The following is a 21352-nucleotide window of genomic DNA, read 5'->3' on the forward strand; positions in this document are numbered from 1 at the left end:
TCGGTGATCGAAAAAGTTAAGCCTCATCGAGCGCGGATACTTTTTTGGAAATCGGTAAAAACTTGTCCAAAATGGTTCGCGGTGCCAGTTTTTTTTATTTTATCCCAAATTATGGCTCAAGTGCAGCATGCCCACAAAAAATGAGCCAAATCGGACTAAAATTGACGATTTGGTGACCAAAACAAAGTTCGGTGATCGAAAAAGTTAAGCCTCATCGAGCGCGGATACTTTTTTGGAAATCGGTAAAAACTTGTCCAAAATGGTTCGCGGTGCCAGATTTTTTTATTTTATCCCAAATTATGGCTCAAGTGGAGCATGCCCACAAAAAATGAGCCAAATCGGACTAAAATTGACGATTTGGTGACCAATACAAAGTTCGGTGATCGAAAAAGTTAAGCCTCATCGAGCGCGGATACTTTTTGTAAATGACAATTTCAGCAGTAACCATTGCTCCAAACACACCCCATATACTTGTAAAGGCCATTATAATAGTTCCCCTGCTTGCGTATTATGTATATTTGATATTTGGAATTGTCTCGGAAACATCAATACTAATTGTATAATTTCCCTTTATTAAACTAACTTTTAAGTTAGTGCAAATCGCTCAGTTCCATTCTTTAGGCTGCACTCCGCTAACGCAGAGTGCATTCAAATAAAACTTATCAAATAGAGTTAATACTTACCTATTTAATAAGTTTATCACAACAATTAGGCTAAAAGCAACTCGCTACTGATTTTCCCAATTACCGGCCTAAACCCACTGAAGTCATACTTCCGGTTCAATGTCCGGTTATACAGGTTCCTCGTACCCAATTCATCTGTGCTTTGTTTTGCGGCCGTTCCACTGTATTGTGGATGGTTGGAAGCAAAAAGTTTGCGCGTTTGTCATAATACACTGTATGGCTACGAATTGCATAAATTATAACACAACCGTGGCTAAAATTGCATGTATTAAGTGACTATTTTGCAAACCGCAAGGCGGCGAGTTAAAGTGATCCTGTATATGAATATGAGACTACAATACAATACTGTTGTATATAAATTCGCTCCCGCTTACGCAAATGCCTACGACCATACCATGTTGAATGCACCGGTTCTCGTCCGATCACCGAAGTTAAGCAACATTGGGCCTGGTTAGTACTTGGATGGGTGACCGCTTGGGAACACCAGGTGTTGTAGGCTTTTTCTTTTGAGTATTCAAACCTCATAGAATACTTTTATTCGATATTTACACATTTTAGAGCCTCAAAAAGCCTCGGTGATCGAAAAAGTTAAGCCTCATCGAGCGCGGATACTTTTTTGGAAATCGGTAAAAACTTGTCCAAAATGGTTCGCGGTGCCAGTTTTTTTTTATTTTATCCCAAACTATGGCTCAAGTGGAGCATGCCCTCAAAAAATGAGCCAAATCGGACTAAAATTGACGATTTGGTGACCAAAACAAAGTTCGGTGATCGAAAAAGTTAAGCCTCATCGAGCGCGGATACTTTTTTGGAAATCGGTAAAAACTTGTCCAAAATGGTTCGCGGTGCCAGATTTTTTTATTTTATCCCAAATTATGGCTCAAGTGGAGCATGCCCACAAAAAATGAGCCAAATCGGACTAAAATTGACGATTTGGTGACCAATACAAAGTTCGGTGATCGAAAAAGTTAAGCCTCATCGAGCGCGGATACTTTTTGTAAATGACAATTTCAGCAGTAACCATTGCTCCAAACACACCCCATATACTTGTAAAGGCCATTATAATAGTTCCCCTGCTTGCGTATTATGTATATTTGATATTTGGAACTGTCTCGGAAACATCAATACTAATTGTATAATTTCCCTTTATTAAACTAACTTTTAAGTTAGTGCAAATCGCTCAGTTCCATTCTTTAGGCTGCACTCCGCTAACGCAGAGTGCATTCAAATAAAACTTATCAAATAGAGTTAATACTTACCTATTTAATAAGTTTATCACAACAATTAGGCTAAAAGCAACTCGCTACTGATTTTCCCAATTACCGGCCTAAACCCACTGAAGTCATACTTCCGGTTCAATGTCCGGTTATACAGGTTCCTCGTACCCAATTCATCTGTGCTTTGTTTTGCGGCCGTTCCACTGTATTGTGGATGGTTGGAAGCAAAAAGTTTGCGCGTTTGTCATAATACACTGTATGGCTACGAATTGCATAAATTATAACACAACCGTGGCTAAAATTGCATGTATTAAGTGACTATTTTGCAAACCGCAAGGCGGCGAGTTAAAGTGATCCTGTATATGAATATGAGACTACAATACAATACTGTTGTATATAAATTCGCTCCCGCTTACGCAAATGCCTACGACCATACCATGTTGAATGCACCGGTTCTCGTCCGATCACCGAAGTTAAGCAACATTGGGCCTGGTTAGTACTTGGATGGGTGACCGCTTGGGAACACCAGGTGTTGTAGGCTTTTTCTTTTGAGTATTCAAACCTCATAGAATACTTTTATTCGATATTTACACATTTTAGAGCCTCAAAAAGCCTCGGTGATCGAAAAAGTTAAGCCTCATCGAGCGCGGATACTTTTTTGGAAATCGGTAAAAACTTGTCCAAAATGGTTCGCGGTGCCAGTTTTTTTTTATTTTATCCCAAACTATGGCTCAAGTGGAGCATGCCCTCAAAAAATGAGCCAAATCGGACTAAAATTGACGATTTGGTGACCAAAACAAAGTTCGGTGATCGAAAAAGTTAAGCCTCATCGAGCGCGGATACTTTTTTGGAAATCGGTAAAAACTTGTCCAAAATGGTTCGCGGTGCCAGATTTTTTTATTTTATCCCAAATTATGGCTCAAGTGGAGCATGCCCACAAAAAATGAGCCAAATCGGACTAAAATTGACGATTTGGTGACCAATACAAAGTTCGGTGATCGAAAAAGTTAAGCCTCATCGAGCGCGGATACTTTTTGTAAATGACAATTTCAGCAGTAACCATTGCTCCAAACACACCCCATATACTTGTAAAGGCCATTATAATAGTTCCCCTGCTTGCGTATTATGTATATTTGATATTTGGAACTGTCTCGGAAACATCAATACTAATTGTATAATTTCCCTTTATTAAACTAACTTTTAAGTTAGTGCAAATCGCTCAGTTCCATTCTTTAGGCTGCACTCCGCTAACGCAGAGTGCATTCAAATAAAACTTATCAAATAGAGTTAATACTTACCTATTTAATAAGTTTATCACAACAATTAGGCTAAAAGCAACTCGCTACTGATTTTCCCAATTACCGGCCTAAACCCACTGAAGTCATACTTCCGGTTCAATGTCCGGTTATACAGGTTCCTCGTACCCAATTCATCTGTGCTTTGTTTTGCGGCCGTTCCACTGTATTGTGGATGGTTGGAAGCAAAAAGTTTGCGCGTTTGTCATAATACACTGTATGGCTACGAATTGCATAAATTATAACACAACCGTGGCTAAAATTGCATGTATTAAGTGACTATTTTGCAAACCGCAAGGCGGCGAGTTAAAGTGATCCTGTATATGAATATGAGACTACAATACAATACTGTTGTATATAAATTCGCTCCCGCTTACGCAAATGCCTACGACCATACCATGTTGAATGCACCGGTTCTCGTCCGATCACCGAAGTTAAGCAACATTGGGCCTGGTTAGTACTTGGATGGGTGACCGCTTGGGAACACCAGGTGTTGTAGGCTTTTTCTTTTGAGTATTCAAACCTCATAGAATACTTTTATTCGATATTTACACATTTTAGAGCCTCAAAAAGCCTCGGTGATCGAAAAAGTTAAGCCTCATCGAGCGCGGATACTTTTTTGGAAATCGGTAAAAACTTGTCCAAAATGGTCCGCGGTGCCAGTTTTTTTTTATTTTATCCCAAACTATGGCTCAAGTGGAGCATGCCCACAAAAAATGAGCCAAATCGGACTAAAATTGACGATTTGGTGACCAATACAAAGTTCGGTGATCGAAAAAGTTAAGCCTCATCGAGCGCGGATACTTTTTGTAAATGACAATTTCAGCAGTAACCATTGCTCCAAACACACCCCATATACTTGTAAAGGCCATTATAATAGTTCCCCTGCTTGCGTATTATGTATATTTGATATTTGGAACTGTCTCGGAAACATCAATACTAATTGTATAATTTCCCTTTATTAAACTAACTTTTAAGTTAGTGCAAATCGCTCAGTTCCATTCTTTAGGCTGCACTCCGCTAACGCAGAGTGCATTCAAATAAAACTTATCAAATAGAGTTAATACTTACCTATTTAATAAGTTTATCACAACAATTAGGCTAAAAGCAACTCGCTACTGATTTTCCCAATTACCGGCCTAAACCCACTGAAGTCATACTTCCGGTTCAATGTCCGGTTATACAGGTTCCTCGTACCCAATTCATCTGTGCTTTGTTTTGCGGCCGTTCCACTGTATTGTGGATGGTTGGAAGCAAAAAGTTTGCGCGTTTGTCATAATACACTGTATGGCTACGAATTGCATAAATTATAACACAACCGTGGCTAAAATTGCATGTATTAAGTGACTATTTTGCAAACCGCAAGGCGGCGAGTTAAAGTGATCCTGTATATGAATATGAGACTACAATACAATACTGTTGTATATAAATTCGCTCCCGCTTACGCAAATGCCTACGACCATACCATGTTGAATGCACCGGTTCTCGTCCGATCACCGAAGTTAAGCAACATTGGGCCTGGTTAGTACTTGGATGGGCGACCGCTTGGGAACACCAGGTGTTGTAGGCTTTTTCTTTTGAGTATTCAAACCTCATAGAATACTTTTATTCGATATTTACACATTTTAGAGCCTCAAAAAGCCTCGGTGATCGAAAAAGTTAAGCCTCATCGAGCGCGGATACTTTTTTGGAAATCGGTAAAAACTTGTCCAAAATGGTTCGCGGTGCCAGTTTTTTTTTATTTTATCCCAAACTATGGCTCAAGTGGAGCATGCCCTCAAAAAATGAGCCAAATCGGACTAAAATTGACGATTTGGTGACCAAAACAAAGTTCGGTGATCGAAAAAGTTAAGCCTCATCGAGCGCGGATACTTTTTTGGAAATCGGTAAAAACTTGTCCAAAATGGTTCGCGGTGCCAGTTTTTTTTTATTTTATCCCAAACTATGGCTCAAGTGGAGCATGCCCTCAAAAAATGAGCCAAATCGGACTAAAATTGACGATTTGGTGACCAATACAAAGTTCGGTGATCGAAAAAGTTAAGCCTCATCGAGCGCGGATACTTTTTGTAAATGACAATTTCAGCAGTAACCATTGCTCCAAACACACCCCATATACTTGTAAAGGCCATTATAATAGTTCCCCTGCTTGCGTATTATGTATATTTGATATTTGGAATTGTCTCGGAAACATCAATACTAATTGTATAATTTCCCTTTATTAAACTAACTTTTAAGTTAGTGCAAATCGCTCAGTTCCATTCTTTAGGCTGCACTCCGCTAACGCAGAGTGCATTCAAATAAAACTTATCAAATAGAGTTAATACTTACCTATTTAATAAGTTTATCACAACAATTAGGCTAAAAGCAACTCGCTACTGATTTTCCCAATTACCGGCCTAAACCCACTGAAGTCATACTTCCGGTTCAATGTCCGGTTATACAGGTTCCTCGTACCCAATTCATCTGTGCTTTGTTTTGCGGCCGTTCCACTGTATTGTGGATGGTTGGAAGCAAAAAGTTTGCGCGTTTGTCATAATACACTGTATGGCTACGAATTGCATAAATTATAACACAACCGTGGCTAAAATTGCATGTATTAAGTGACTATTTTGCAAACCGCAAGGCGGCGAGTTAAAGTGATCCTGTATATGAATATGAGACTACAATACAATACTGTTGTATATAAATTCGCTCCCGCTTACGCAAATGCCTACGACCATACCATGTTGAATGCACCGGTTCTCGTCCGATCACCGAAGTTAAGCAACATTGGGCCTGGTTAGTACTTGGATGGGTGACCGCTTGGGAACACCAGGTGTTGTAGGCTTTTTCTTTTGAGTATTCAAACCTCATAGAATACTTTTATTCGATATTTACACATTTTAGAGCCTCAAAAAGCCTCGGTGATCGAAAAAGTTAAGCCTCATCGAGCGCGGATACTTTTTTGGAAATCGGTAAAAACTTGTCCAAAATGGTTCGCGGTGCCAGTTTTTTTTTATTTTATCCCAAACTATGGCTCAAGTGGAGCATGCCCTCAAAAAATGAGCCAAATCGGACTAAAATTGACGATTTGGTGACCAAAACAAAGTTCGGTGATCGAAAAAGTTAAGCCTCATCGAGCGCGGATACTTTTTTGGAAATCGGTAAAAACTTGTCCAAAATGGTTCGCGGTGCCAGATTTTTTTATTTTATCCCAAATTATGGCTCAAGTGGAGCATGCCCACAAAAAATGAGCCAAATCGGACTAAAATTGACGATTTGGTGACCAATACAAAGTTCGGTGATCGAAAAAGTTAAGCCTCATCGAGCGCGGATACTTTTTGTAAATGACAATTTCAGCAGTAACCATTGCTCCAAACACACCCCATATACTTGTAAAGGCCATTATAATAGTTCCCCTGCTTGCGTATTATGTATATTTGATATTTGGAATTGTCTCGGAAACATCAATACTAATTGTATAATTTCCCTTTATTAAACTAACTTTTAAGTTAGTGCAAATCGCTCAGTTCCATTCTTTAGGCTGCACTCCGCTAACGCAGAGTGCATTCAAATAAAACTTATCAAATAGAGTTAATACTTACCTATTTAATAAGTTTATCACAACAATTAGGCTAAAAGCAACTCGCTACTGATTTTCCCAATTACCGGCCTAAACCCACTGAAGTCATACTTCCGGTTCAATGTCCGGTTATACAGGTTCCTCGTACCCAATTCATCTGTGCTTTGTTTTGCGGCCGTTCCACTGTATTGTGGATGGTTGGAAGCAAAAAGTTTGCGCGTTTGTCATAATACACTGTATGGCTACGAATTGCATAAATTATAACACAACCGTGGCTAAAATTGCATGTATTAAGTGACTATTTTGCAAACCGCAAGGCGGCGAGTTAAAGTGATCCTGTATATGAATATGAGACTACAATACAATACTGTTGTATATAAATTCGCTCCCGCTTACGCAAATGCCTACGACCATACCATGTTGAATGCACCGGTTCTCGTCCGATCACCGAAGTTAAGCAACATTGGGCCTGGTTAGTACTTGGATGGGTGACCGCTTGGGAACACCAGGTGTTGTAGGCTTTTTCTTTTGAGTATTCAAACCTCATAGAATACTTTTATTCGATATTTACACATTTTAGAGCCTCAAAAAGCCTCGGTGATCGAAAAAGTTAAGCCTCATCGAGCGCGGATACTTTTTTGGAAATCGGTAAAAACTTGTCCAAAATGGTTCGCGGTGCCAGTTTTTTTTTATTTTATCCCAAACTATGGCTCAAGTGGAGCATGCCCTCAAAAAATGAGCCAAATCGGACTAAAATTGACGATTTGGTGACCAAAACAAAGTTCGGTGATCGAAAAAGTTAAGCCTCATCGAGCGCGGATACTTTTTTGGAAATCGGTAAAAACTTGTCCAAAATGGTCCGCGGTGCCAGTTTTTTTTTATTTTATCCCAAACTATGGCTCAAGTGGAGCATGCCCACAAAAAATGAGCCAAATCGGACTAAAATTGACGATTTGGTGACCAATACAAAGTTCGGTGATCGAAAAAGTTAAGCCTCATCGAGCGCGGATACTTTTTGTAAATGACAATTTCAGCAGTAACCATTGCTCCAAACACACCCCATATACTTGTAAAGGCCATTATAATAGTTCCCCTGCTTGCGTATTATGTATATTTGATATTTGGAACTGTCTCGGAAACATCAATACTAATTGTATAATTTCCCTTTATTAAACTAACTTTTAAGTTAGTGCAAATCGCTCAGTTCCATTCTTTAGGCTGCACTCCGCTAACGCAGAGTGCATTCAAATAAAACTTATCAAATAGAGTTAATACTTACCTATTTAATAAGTTTATCACAACAATTAGGCTAAAAGCAACTCGCTACTGATTTTCCCAATTACCGGCCTAAACCCACTGAAGTCATACTTCCGGTTCAATGTCCGGTTATACAGGTTCCTCGTACCCAATTCATCTGTGCTTTGTTTTGCGGCCGTTCCACTGTATTGTGGATGGTTGGAAGCAAAAAGTTTGCGCGTTTGTCATAATACACTGTATGGCTACGAATTGCATAAATTATAACACAACCGTGGCTAAAATTGCATGTATTAAGTGACTATTTTGCAAACCGCAAGGCGGCGAGTTAAAGTGATCCTGTATATGAATATGAGACTACAATACAATACTGTTGTATATAAATTCGCTCCCGCTTACGCAAATGCCTACGACCATACCATGTTGAATGCACCGGTTCTCGTCCGATCACCGAAGTTAAGCAACATTGGGCCTGGTTAGTACTTGGATGGGTGACCGCTTGGGAACACCAGGTGTTGTAGGCTTTTTCTTTTGAGTATTCAAACCTCATAGAATACTTTTATTCGATATTTACACATTTTAGAGCCTCAAAAAGCCTCGGTGATCGAAAAAGTTAAGCCTCATCGAGCGCGGATACTTTTTTGGAAATCGGTAAAAACTTGTCCAAAATGGTTCGCGGTGCCAGTTTTTTTTTATTTTATCCCAAACTATGGCTCAAGTGGAGCATGCCCTCAAAAAATGAGCCAAATCGGACTAAAATTGACGATTTGGTGACCAAAACAAAGTTCGGTGATCGAAAAAGTTAAGCCTCATCGAGCGCGGATACTTTTTTGGAAATCGGTAAAAACTTGTCCAAAATGGTTCGCGGTGCCAGTTTTTTTTTATTTTATCCCAAATTATGGCTCAAGTGGAGCATGCCCACAAAAATGAGCCAAATCGGACTAAAATTGACGATTTGGTGACCACAACAAAGTTCGGTGATCGAAAAAGTTAAGCCTCATCGAGCGCGGATACTTTTTTGGAAATCGGTAAAAACTTGTCCAAAATGGTTCGCGGTGCCAGTTTTTTTTATTTTATCCCAAACTATGGCTCAAGTGGAGCATGCCCACAAAAAATGAGCCAAATCGGACTAAAATTGACGATTTGGTGACCAAAACAAAGTTCGGTGATCGAAAAAGTTAAGCCTCATCGAGCGCGGATACTTTTTTGGAAATCGGTAAAAACTTGTCCAAAATGGTTCGCGGTGCCAGATTTTTTTATTTTATCCCAAATTATGGCTCAAGTGCAGCATGCCCACAAAAAATGAGCCAAATCGGACTAAAATTGACGATTTGGTGACCAAAACAAAGTTCGGTGATCGAAAAAGTTAAGCCTCATCGAGCGCGGATACTTTTTTGGAAATCGGTAAAAACTTGTCCAAAATGGTTCGCGGTGCCAGTTTTTTTTATTTTATCCCAAATTATGGCTCAAGTGCAGCATGCCCACAAAAAATGAGCCAAATCGGACTAAAATTGACGATTTGGTGACCAAAACAAAGTTCGGTGATCGAAAAAGTTAAGCCTCATCGAGCGCGGATACTTTTTTGGAAATCGGTAAAAACTTGTCCAAAATGGTTCGCGGTGCCAGATTTTTTTATTTTATCCCAAATTATGGCTCAAGTGGAGCATGCCCACAAAAAATGAGCCAAATCGGACTAAAATTGACGATTTGGTGACCAATACAAAGTTCGGTGATCGAAAAAGTTAAGCCTCATCGAGCGCGGATACTTTTTGTAAATGACAATTTCAGCAGTAACCATTGCTCCAAACACACCCCATATACTTGTAAAGGCCATTATAATAGTTCCCCTGCTTGCGTATTATGCATATTTGATATTTGGAACTGTCTCGGAAACATCAATACTAATTGTATAATTTCCCTTAATTAAACTAACTTTTAAGTTAGTGCAAATCGCTCAGTTCCATTCTTTAGGCTGCAGTCCGCTAACGCAGAGTGCATGCAAATAAAACTTATCAAATAGAGTTAATACTTACCTATTTAATAAGTTTATCACAACAATTAGGCTTCAAAAATTTATTACAAGTTAATCATATTAACAATGCAGTATACAGTTTATAAATAATTAATCAATATTTACAATAAAGTACAGTTTAGTCATATAACTACTCTCCTCTTCTGCCCAGGATGAAATTAATTTAGCAAATAAGAATTTTAGACCTAGCGTATTTCTATCTTCAATTAGCTTGTTTATATCAGTCATGGGTAGTTTTGATCTAATCGTTTCATCAGTTGAACATTCGTAGAATAGGTGTTTAAACGTTTCAAATTCTTTTTCACACGAGTAGCATAATGGGTGGGTTGTAATTTTGTTCAACCATTTTTTTGGTTTCTCCGAGTAACTGTTCAAAAATAGCAGATAGAGGACGTTTTTATCTAGCGGTGTCAATGTTTTTATTTTCCAAATGTTTTTCACGAAGGTAAGCAATGTATTTGAAAACTCCTGATCTATTGAGTCACAAAAGGCTCGAATTCTTTCCTCAATTCTCCCATTAACTTCTGAGTGCGCTGTTAAAATATGATGGAGTTTTGCCTGCGACATGTTTGTAATGTCGATAGTCTTATTCAAATAATCTATAGTGCAGCTATCCTTTGTAATTGACATCTTGGAAAGCCCTATCTCTTTTGCAAATTTTAGAAAATCTTTGTAAAGTTTGGATTTGAGAATCGTTGCTATATTGTTAATAGTTTTAGCTGTTTTCGCCAGATCTATCAGTTTACAGGCCAATATTTGTGTTTTCAAATTGTTAAAACCAACGCCGCCTTTCTTAGTAGAATAATAAAGCAGATTTTTGTTCAGAGAATGTTTTTGTTTATTCCACAAGGAATGAATCATCATCATTTCTACTTCGTCTATGAATGTCTTTTTAAGGTCTATGTGTCGAAACTGGTAAATCAGCTTACTTCGCACAAACGTTGAAATATTAATGCATCTGGCACGTAATGTCATCGATTTTAGGCTATATTTTGAGCTTTCAGAGGCAATTCTTCTTAAGTTTGCTTTTGCATGAGCTTTGTTTTCATTTAATTTAATCACTATTCCTAAAATTTTTAATTCATCTACCTTTGTTATGGTTAGATCGTTTTCGCCTTTCATAAGCACTTTGGTTTTTTGTAAATTGAGTTGAAGTCCAGATGCGTAGTTGAAACTCTCAACTTCATCTAAAACTTGTTTTATGCACGCAGTTTGGGTAAAAACTGTGATGTCATCAGCGTATGCAATTAGCTTTAACTTTTGATTTGTTTTTATCTTAGTGTTTCTACGCATAGATTGAAGAAGCGGCTCTATACCTAGAATGAAGAGGAGAGCAGAAAGTGGACAACCTTGCTTAATACCGTTCTCAATTTGAATGAAACTTGAGAGCTGATCATTGACTTCAATACATGCTTTAGTCTCTCTATACAAGCTTTCAATTGTTTTCGTCAGTATGAGAGGGCAGCCTATCTCATTTAATAGTTTCAAAAAGTAATCTCTGCCAAGTCTATCGAACGCTTTACTGAAATCAATAGAGATCATGCAGTTTGATCTGCCTAACTTTTCCTTAGCCAGACGAGCTAGCAGGATAGCCGTATTGATACTGCGGTTTGGGAGGTAAGCAAATTGGTGTTTCTTTATAAGAGTATTCAAAGGCTTTCTGAGTCTAGACGCTAGAACATGTGATAAAATTTTAAGATCGGTATTAAGCAAGCTTATCGGTCTGAAGTTGTCAACAGTACACAGTGAGTTAAGTTTAGGTAGCATCTTTATAATAGAGATGCAAAACGAACCAGGCACTTTTTCTTTTTCAGCTATTGAGTTAAAGAGCTTAGTGAGTTCTGGAGCAAAGAGGTCAATGTTTCTTTTGTATAAGTCAGATGTAAAACCATCAGATCCCGGTGCGCTGTGGCTATTAAGTTTCTGAATAGCAGATCTAACCTCTTGTTCTTTAAATTCATCTGACTTGAAATGCTTTTTCGCTTTCACGATTAGTTTGTTATTAGTTTTAGAAAAGTGTTTGATGATTTTGTTTTGCATCTCTATCTTATCAGACTTTTGAGCTTCTTTCCCATATAGGTTACTATAGTATTCTGTAAATGAGTCTATTATTTCATCTATATCCTCTGTTACTTCACCGTTACTATTTATAATTGCGGAAATGCTCTTATTTTTGTTAAAGTCCTTTAAGAGATTTTTGAGAGCCTTTGGGTCTCCACAATTCAGATCTAGATAGAAGTTTTTTATTGAATGAAATGACGCCTTCAAGCGTTCGGTTTGGGCTGTTCGCGTGTTATCATTCTCAAAGCTTTGTTTCAATAAATCTCTTCTCTTTTTTTCATCTCTTAGGTCAAGATACCTTAGACAATCTCTTAGCTTAGCTTTGAAGATATCATAATTGTTTGTTAGTCCTCTTTCATTGAAATTTTGCACAACATTTGTAATTAATCTGAAAATCTCTTGAGAATTTTTGGGATCATTGATAATGTTGTATCCTAACTTCCAGCGCTTTTGTACGTAACATGGATCTTGGTTTTCTGTGAATGTGTCTAATTGTAGAATGTAATGATCGCTTATAAGTGTTTTAATGGTTGCGACGCTTTCAACTAAATCGATTTCGTTACTGAATATGTAGTCAATGCGAGATTCTTCATTAGTTTTCTTTTCAAAATGTGTTTTAAGTCTTTTTTTGTGTTGTTTGAAAACATCAAAGCATCCCATTGAATTAAAGCTATCGCTAATTTGTTGATGTCTTTTCAGTCTTCTGTCTCCCGCCCTAACCTTAGATGTAGCATCAATTGGATCAATTGCATTAAAGTCTCCTCCTATCCATATTGTGAAGTCGTTCGCAAAATTTTCGACAATTTGGGCAAAGGATAAAATTATATCTGTACTTAGGTGTGAAGGGTTCAGGTATATTGTTCCAAAAACTTCTTTTGTTAAATTATGCTTTATTAAGATAAATGAAGCGTTTTTTCCTATTAGTTCAATTGTCCAATTATATGGTACAAGTAAAAGGAGCCCACCCGATTTATTGACCGATGGTTCAATAATGAATTGCATTTTGTAACGAGTTAGAACGGCTTGATGTTTCGAACTTAGTCTTTCTATTTTTGTTTCCTGAAGTGCGATTACACATTTGTTTTCTTTTATTTTGTTCTTAAATTGGGAAAGAAGCTCTAACAATTTTAAGTGGGATCCTAAACCCCGACAATTAAACGAAATAAAGCTAGCCATAATTTCAACATAAATAAAATATAGGTGAGGTTATCTTATGAAATTGATGGATGGTCTTGCTCAGTTTGCTTAGCTCTTTCGTTTATATTCTTATCAGGTTTACTAGGTTTCCGCAGAACCTCGTATCTGCTAGGAGCCTCTATAGGTGAGATGTGGTTGTTGTCTCTTTTTGCTCCTCGTCGTCCGGTCGCCGCTTGCTTCCAAAACTCGGCCTCAGGAGTGCTGAAGGCTTCGCTTTCGTCAATTGTGAGGGGATTTTGGGGGGACTCTTCGCAGGGGTTCGATTCCCGGCTTGGTGATCTCTGCTCGCGCTGGTTCGATTCTCGGCTTGGTACTCTTTGGCTTGTGGTACTTTGGTGGTTCAATTCTCGCCTTGGCGAATTTTGTTCATTTGATTTTGTGCGTTGTTTTGTCTCTTGGTTAGCCGCTTTTTTGGATTTGTTTAGTCTGCACCAAGCTATATCGTGACCTATGTGCGGTTTATTCTCTGCTTCACAAAACGTGCAGCTATGCAGCGCTGGCGTGTGAGCGTTGAAAGGTATATCTAACCATTCAAATCGCCTTTCTCCGCTAGCGGACTTGAATGACCATTCGCGTAATTCGTTTTCGCTTGTTTCGTTCACAACAATTAGGCTAAATTAGGCTATAATCACAACAATTAGGCTAAAAGCAACTCGCTACTGATTTTCCCAAGTACCGGCCTAAACCCACTGAAGTCATACTTCCGGTTCAATGTCCGGTTATACAGGTTCCTCGTACCCAATTCATCTGTGCTTTGTTTTGCGGCCGTTCCACTGTATTGTGGATGGTTGGAAGCAAAAAGTTTGCGCGTTTGTCATAATACACTGTATGGCTACGAATTGCATAAATTATAACACAACCGTGGCTAAAATTGCATGTATTAAGTGACTATTTTGCAAACCGCAAGGCGGCGAGTTAAAGTGATCCTGTATATGAATATGAGACTACAATACAATACTGTTGTATATAAATTCGCTCCCGCTTACGCAAATGCCTACGACCATACCATGTTGAATGCACCGGTTCTCGTCCGATCACCGAAGTTAAGCAACATTGGGCCTGGTTAGTACTTGGATGGGTGACCGCTTGGGAACACCAGGTGTTGTAGGCTTTTTCTTTTGAGTATTCAAACCTCATAGAATACTTTTATTCGATATTTACACATTTTAGAGCCTCAAAAAGCCTCGGTGATCGAAAAAGTTAAGCCTCATCGAGCGCGGATACTTTTTTGGAAATCGGTAAAAACTTGTCCAAAATGGTTCGCGGTGCCAGTTTTTTTTATTTTATCCCAAACTATGGCTCAAGTGGAGCATGCCCTCAAAAAATGAGCCAAATCGGACTAAAATTGACGATTTGGTGACCAAAACAAAGTTCGGTGATCGAAAAAGTTAAGCCTCATCGAGCGCGGATACTTTTTTGGAAATCGGTAAAAACTTGTCCAAAATGGTTCGCGGTGCCAGTTTTTTTTATTTTATCCCAAACTATGGCTCAAGTGGAGCATGCCCACAAAAAATGAGCCAAATCGGACTAAAATTGACGATTTGGTGACCAAAACAAAGTTCGGTGATCGAAAAAGTTAAGCCTCATCGAGCGCGGATACTTTTTTGGAAATCGGTAAAAACTTGTCCAAAATGGTTCGCGGTGCCAGATTTTTTTATTTTATCCCAAATTATGGCTCAAGTGGAGCATGCCCACAAAAAATGAGCCAAATCGGACTAAAATTGACGATTTGGTGACCAGAACAAAGTTCGGTGATCGAAAAAGTTAAGCCTCATCGAGCGCGGATACTTTTTTGGAAATCGGTAAAAACTTGTCCAAAATGGTTCGCGGTGCCAGTTTTTTTTTTTTTATCCCAAACTATGGCTCAAGTGGAGCATGCCCACAAAAAATGAGCCAAATCGGACTAAAATTGACGATTTGGTGACCAAAACAAAGTTCGGTGATCGAAAAAGTTAAGCCTCATCGAGCGCGGATACTTTTTTGGAAATCGGTAAAAACTTGTCCAAAATGGTTCGCGGTGCCAGATTTTTTTATTTTATCCCAAATTATGGCTCAAGTGCAGCATGCCCACAAAAAATGAGCCAAATCGGACTAAAATTGACGATTTGGTGACCAAAACAAAGTTCGGTGATCGAAAAAGTTAAGCCTCATCGAGCGCGGATACTTTTTTGGAAATCGGTAAAAACTTGTCCAAAATGGTTCGCGGTGCCAGATTTTTTTATTTTATCCCAAATTATGGCTCAAGTGGAGCATGCCCACAAAAAATGAGCCAAATCGGACTAAAATTGACGATTTGGTGACCAGAACAAAGTTCGGTGATCGAAAAAGTTAAGCCTCATCGAGCGCGGATACTTTTTTGGAAATCGGTAAAAACTTGTCCAAAATGGTTCGCGGTGCCAGTTTTTTTTTTTTTATCCCAAACTATGGCTCAAGTGGAGCATGCCCACAAAAAATGAGCCAAATCGGACTAAAATTGACGATTTGGTGACCAAAACAAAGTTCGGTGATCGAAAAAGTTAAGCCTCATCGAGCGCGGATACTTTTTTGGAAATCGGTAAAAACTTGTCCAAAATGGTTCGCGGTGCCAGATTTTTTTATTTTATCCCAAATTATGGCTCAAGTGCAGCATGCCCACAAAAAATGAGCCAAATCGGACTAAAATTGACGATTTGGTGACCAAAACAAAGTTCGGTGATCGAAAAAGTTAAGCCTCATCGAGCGCGGATACTTTTTTGGAAATCGGTAAAAACTTGTCCAAAATGGTTCGCGGTGCCAGATTTTTTTATTTTATCCCAAATTATGGCTCAAGTGGAGCATGCCCACAAAAAATGAGCCAAATCGGACTAAAATTGACGATTTGGTGACCAATACAAAGTTCGGTGATCGAAAAAGTTAAGCCTCATCGAGCGCGGATACTTTTTGTAAATGACAATTTCAGCAGTAACCATTGCTCCAAACACACCCCATATACTTGTAAAGGCCATTATAATAGTTCCCCTGCTTGCGTATTATGCATATTTGATATTTGGAACTGTCTCGGAAACATCAATACTAATTGTATAATTTCCCTTAATTAAACTAACTTTTAAGTTAGTGCAAATCGCTCAGTTCCATTCTTTAGGCTGCACTCCGCTAACGCAGAGTGCATTCAAATAAAACTTATCAAATAGAGTTAATACTTACCTATTTAATAAGTTTATCACAACAATTAGGCTAAAAGCAACTCGCTACTGATTTTCCCAATTACCGGCCTAAACCCACTGAAGTCATACTTCCGGTTCAATGTCCGGTTATACAGGTTCCTCGTACCCAATTCATCTGTGCTTTGTTTTGCGGCCGTTCCACTGTATTGTGGATGGTTGGAAGCAAAAAGTTTGCGCGTTTGTCATAATACACTGTATGGCTACGAATTGCATAAATTATAACACAACCGTGGCTAAAATTGCATGTATTAAGTGACTATTTTGCAAACCGCAAGGCGGCGAGTTAAAGTGATCCTGTATATGAATATGAGACTACAATACAATACTGTTGTATATAAATTCGCTCCCGCTTACGCAAATGCCTACGACCATACCATGTTGAATGCACCGGTTCTCGTCCGATCACCGAAGTTAAGCAACATTGGGCCTGGTTAGTACTTGGATGGGTGACCGCTTGGGAACACCAGGTGTTGTAGGCTTTTTCTTTTGAGTATTCAAACCTCATAGAATACTTTTATTCGATATTTACACATTTTAGAGCCTCAAAAAGCCTCGGTGATCGAAAAAGTTAAGCCTCATCGAGCGCGGATACTTTTTTGGAAATCGGTAAAAACTTGTCCAAAATGGTTCGCGGTGCCAGTTTTTTTTTATTTTATCCCAAACTATGGCTCAAGTGGAGCATGCCCACAAAAAATGAGCCAAATCGGACTAAAATTGACGATTTGGTGACCAGAACAAAGTTCGGTGATCGAAAAAGTTAAGCCTCATCGAGCGCGGATACTTTTTTGGAAATCGGTAAAAACTTGTCCAAAATGGTTCGCGGTGCCAGTTTTTTTTTATTTTATCCCAAACTATGGCTCAAGTGGAGCATGCCCACAAAAAATGAGCCAAATCGGACTAAAATTGACGATTTGGTGACCAAAACAAAGTTCGGTGATCGAAAAAGTTAAGCCTCATCGAGCGCGGATACTTTTTTGGAAATCGGTAAAAACTTGTCCAAAATGGTTCGCGGTGCCAGATTTTTTTATTTTATCCCAAATTATGGCTCAAGTGCAGCATGCCCACAAAAAATGAGCCAAATCGGACTAAAATTGACGATTTGGTGACCAAAACAAAGTTCGGTGATCGAAAAAGTTAAGCCTCATCGAGCGCGGATACTTTTTTGGAAATCGGTAAAAACTTGTCCAAAATGGTTCGCGGTGCCAGTTTTTTTTTATTTTATCCCAAACTATGGCTCAAGTGGAGCATGCCCACAAAAAATGAGCCAAATCGGACTAAAATTGACGATTTGGTGACCAGAACAAAGTTCGGTGATCGAAAAAGTTAAGCCTCATCGAGCGCGGATACTTTTTTGGAAATCGGTAAAAACTTGTCCAAAATGGTTCGCGGTGCCAGTTTTTTTTATTTTATCCCAAACTATGGCTCAAGTGGAGCATGCCCACAAAAAATGAGCCAAATCGGACTAAAATTGACGATTTGGTGACCAAAACAAAGTTCGGTGATCGAAAAAGTTAAGCCTCATCGAGCGCGGATACTTTTTTGGAAATCGGTAAAAACTTGTCCAAAATGGTTCGCGGTGCCAGATTTTTTTATTTTATCCCAAATTATGGCTCAAGTGCAGCATGCCCACAAAAAATGAGCCAAATCGGACTAAAATTGACGATTTGGTGACCAAAACAAAGTTCGGTGATCGAAAAAGTTAAGCCTCATCGAGCGCGGATACTTTTTTGGAAATCGGTAAAAACTTGTCCAAAATGGTTCGCGGTGCCAGTTTTTTTTATTTTATCCCAAATTATGGCTCAAGTGCAGCATGCCCACAAAAAATGAGCCAAATCGGACTAAAATTGACGATTTGGTGACCAAAACAAAGTTCGGTGATCGAAAAAGTTAAGCCTCATCGAGCGCGGATACTTTTTTGGAAATCGGTAAAAACTTGTCCAAAATGGTTCGCGGTGCCAGATTTTTTTATTTTATCCCAAATTATGGCTCAAGTGGAGCATGCCCACAAAAAATGAGCCAAATCGGACTAAAATTGACGATTTGGTGACCAATACAAAGTTCGGTGATCGAAAAAGTTAAGCCTCATCGAGCGCGGATACTTTTTGTAAATGACAATTTCAGCAGTAACCATTGCTCCAAACACACCCCATATACTTGTAAAGGCCATTATAATAGTTCCCCTGCTTGCGTATTATGTATATTTGATATTTGGAACTGTCTCGGAAACATCAATACTAATTGTATAATTTCCCTTTATTAAACTAACTTTTAAGTTAGTGCAAATCGCTCAGTTCCATTCTTTAGGCTGCACTCCGCTAACGCAGAGTGCATTCAAATAAAACTTATCAAATAGAGTTAATACTTACCTATTTAATAAGTTTATCACAACAATTAGGCTAAAAGCAACTCGCTACTGATTTTCCCAATTACCGGCCTAAACCCACTGAAGTCATACTTCCGGTTCAATGTCCGGTTATACAGGTTCCTCGTACCCAATTCATCTGTGCTTTGTTTTGCGGCCGTTCCACTGTATTGTGGATGGTTGGAAGCAAAAAGTTTGCGCGTTTGTCATAATACACTGTATGGCTACGAATTGCATAAATTATAACACAACCGTGGCTAAAATTGCATGTATTAAGTGACTATTTTGCAAACCGCAAGGCGGCGAGTTAAAGTGATCCTGTATATGAATATGAGACTACAATACAATACTGTTGTATATAAATTCGCTCCCGCTTACGCAAATGCCTACGACCATACCATGTTGAATGCACCGGTTCTCGTCCGATCACCGAAGTTAAGCAACATTGGGCCTGGTTAGTACTTGGATGGGTGACCGCTTGGGAACACCAGGTGTTGTAGGCTTTTTCTTTTGAGTATTCAAACCTCATAGAATACTTTTATTCGATATTTACACATTTTAGAGCCTCAAAAAGCCTCGGTGATCGAAAAAGTTAAGCCTCATCGAGCGCGGATACTTTTTTGGAAATCGGTAAAAACTTGTCCAAAATGGTTCGCGGTGCCAGTTTTTTTTATTTTATCCCAAATTATGGCTCAAGTGGAGCATGCCCACAAAAAATGAGCCAAATCGGACTAAAATTGACGATTTGGTGACCAGAACAAAGTTCGGTGATCGAAAAAGTTAAGCCTCATCGAGCGCGGATACTTTTTTGGAAATCGGTAAAAACTTGTCCAAAATGGTTCGCGGTGCCAGCTTTTTTTATTTTATCCCAAACTATGGCTCAAGTGGAGCATGCCCACAAAAAATGAGCCAAATCGGACTAAAATTGACGATTTGGTGACCAAAACAAAGTTCGGTGATCGAAAAAGTTAAGCCTCATCGAGCGCGGATACTTTTTTGGAAATCGGTAAAAACTTGTCCAAAATGGTTCGCGGTGCCAGATTTTTTTATTTTATCCCAAATTATGGCTCAAGTGCAGCATGCCCACAAAAAATGAGCCAAATCGGACTAAAATTGACGATTTGGTGACCAAAACAAAGTTCGGTGATCGAAAAAGTTAAGCCTCATCGAGCGCGGATACTTTTTTGGAAATCGGTAAAAACTTGTCCAAAATGGTTCGCGGTGCCAGTTTTTTTTATTTTATCCCAAATTATGGCTCAAGTGCAGCATGCCCACAAAAAATGAGCCAAATCGGACTAAAATTGACGATTTGGTGACCAAAACAAAGTTCGGTGATCGAAAAAGTTAAGCCTCATCGAGCGCTGATACTTTTTTGGAAATCGGTAAAAACTTGTCCAAAATGGTTCGCGGTGCCAGATTTTTTTATTTTATCACAAATTATGGCTCAAGTGGAGCATGCCCACAAAAAATGAGCCAAATCGGACTAAAATTGACGATTTGGTGACCAATACAAAGTTCGGTGATCGAAAAAGTTAAGCCTCATCGAGCGCGGATACTTTTTGTAAATGACAATTTCAGCAGTAACCATTGCTCCAAACACACCCCATATACTTGTAAAGGCCATTATAATAGTTCCCCTGCTTGCGTATTATGTATATTTGATATTTGGAATTGTCTCGGAAACATCAATACTAATTGTATAATTTCCCTTTATTAAACTAACTTTTAAGTTAGTGCAAATCGCTCAGTTCCATTCTTTAGGCTGCACTCCGCTAACGCAGAGTGCATTCAAATAAAACTTATCAAATAGAGTTAATACTTACCTATTTAATAAGTTTATCACAACAATTAGGCTAAAAGCAACTCGCTACTGATTTTCCCAATTACCGGCCTAAACCCACTGAAGTCATACTTCCGGTTCAATGTCCGGTTATACAGGTTCCTCGTACCCAATTCATCTGTGCTTTGTTTTGCGGCCGTTCCACTGTATTGTGGATGGTTGGAAGCAAAAAGTTTGCGCGTTTGTCATAATACACTGTATGGCTACGAATTGCATAAATTATAACACAACCGTGGCTAAAATTGCATGTATTAAGTGACTATTTTGCAAACCGCAAGGCGGCGAGTTAAAGTGATCCTGTATATGAATATGAGACTACAATACAATACTGTTGTATATAAATTCGCTCCCGCTTACGCAAATGCCTACGACCATACCATGTTGAATGCACCGGTTCTCGTCCGATCACCGAAGTTAAGCAACATTGGGCCTGGTTAGTACTTGGATGGGTGACCGCTTGGGAACACCAGGTGTTGTAGGCTTTTTCTTTTGAGTATTCAAACCTCATAGAATACTTTTATTCGATATTTACACATTTTAGAGCCTCAAAAAGCCTCGGTGATCGAAAAAGTTAAGCCTCATCGAGCGCGGATACTTTTTGTAAATGACAATTTCAGCAGTAACCATTGCTCCAAACACACCCCATATA

The 21352-nt window shown here is 38.9% G+C and overlaps 11 non-coding genes across 11 annotated transcripts; all 11 read left to right on the forward strand.

Moving 5' to 3' along the window:
- The first annotated feature begins 1063 nt into the window (after positions 1-1063).
- On the forward strand, positions 1064-1182 carry LOC142347300 (5S ribosomal RNA). Its single transcript, XR_012760299.1, has one exon. It is a non-coding gene; the product is annotated as a 5S ribosomal RNA (ribosomal RNA).
- A 1137-nt stretch (positions 1183-2319) lies between these two features.
- LOC142347301 (5S ribosomal RNA) lies at positions 2320-2438 on the forward strand. The gene has a single exon (XR_012760300.1). It is a non-coding gene; the product is annotated as a 5S ribosomal RNA (ribosomal RNA).
- Positions 2439-3575: 1137 nt separating this feature from the next.
- LOC142347302 (5S ribosomal RNA) lies at positions 3576-3694 on the forward strand. Its single transcript, XR_012760301.1, has one exon. It is a non-coding gene; the product is annotated as a 5S ribosomal RNA (ribosomal RNA).
- Positions 3695-4643: 949 nt separating this feature from the next.
- Positions 4644-4762, forward strand: LOC142346927 (5S ribosomal RNA). The gene has a single exon (XR_012759961.1). It is a non-coding gene; the product is annotated as a 5S ribosomal RNA (ribosomal RNA).
- Positions 4763-5900: 1138 nt separating this feature from the next.
- Positions 5901-6019, forward strand: LOC142347303 (5S ribosomal RNA). Its single transcript, XR_012760302.1, has one exon. It is a non-coding gene; the product is annotated as a 5S ribosomal RNA (ribosomal RNA).
- A 1137-nt stretch (positions 6020-7156) lies between these two features.
- On the forward strand, positions 7157-7275 carry LOC142347304 (5S ribosomal RNA). Its single transcript, XR_012760303.1, has one exon. It is a non-coding gene; the product is annotated as a 5S ribosomal RNA (ribosomal RNA).
- A 1138-nt stretch (positions 7276-8413) lies between these two features.
- Positions 8414-8532, forward strand: LOC142347305 (5S ribosomal RNA). The gene has a single exon (XR_012760304.1). It is a non-coding gene; the product is annotated as a 5S ribosomal RNA (ribosomal RNA).
- Positions 8533-14290: 5758 nt separating this feature from the next.
- LOC142347306 (5S ribosomal RNA) lies at positions 14291-14409 on the forward strand. The gene has a single exon (XR_012760305.1). It is a non-coding gene; the product is annotated as a 5S ribosomal RNA (ribosomal RNA).
- Positions 14410-16861: 2452 nt separating this feature from the next.
- LOC142347307 (5S ribosomal RNA) lies at positions 16862-16980 on the forward strand. The gene has a single exon (XR_012760306.1). It is a non-coding gene; the product is annotated as a 5S ribosomal RNA (ribosomal RNA).
- A 2267-nt stretch (positions 16981-19247) lies between these two features.
- LOC142347308 (5S ribosomal RNA) lies at positions 19248-19366 on the forward strand. The gene has a single exon (XR_012760307.1). It is a non-coding gene; the product is annotated as a 5S ribosomal RNA (ribosomal RNA).
- A 1700-nt stretch (positions 19367-21066) lies between these two features.
- Positions 21067-21185, forward strand: LOC142347310 (5S ribosomal RNA). The gene has a single exon (XR_012760309.1). It is a non-coding gene; the product is annotated as a 5S ribosomal RNA (ribosomal RNA).
- The last annotated feature ends 167 nt before the right edge of the window (positions 21186-21352 follow it).

This window comes from Convolutriloba macropyga, chromosome 9 (assembly GCF_964194025.1).
Source record: "Convolutriloba macropyga chromosome 9, txConMacr16.3, whole genome shotgun sequence".
NCBI lineage: Eukaryota > Metazoa > Xenacoelomorpha > Acoela > Convolutidae > Convolutriloba > Convolutriloba macropyga.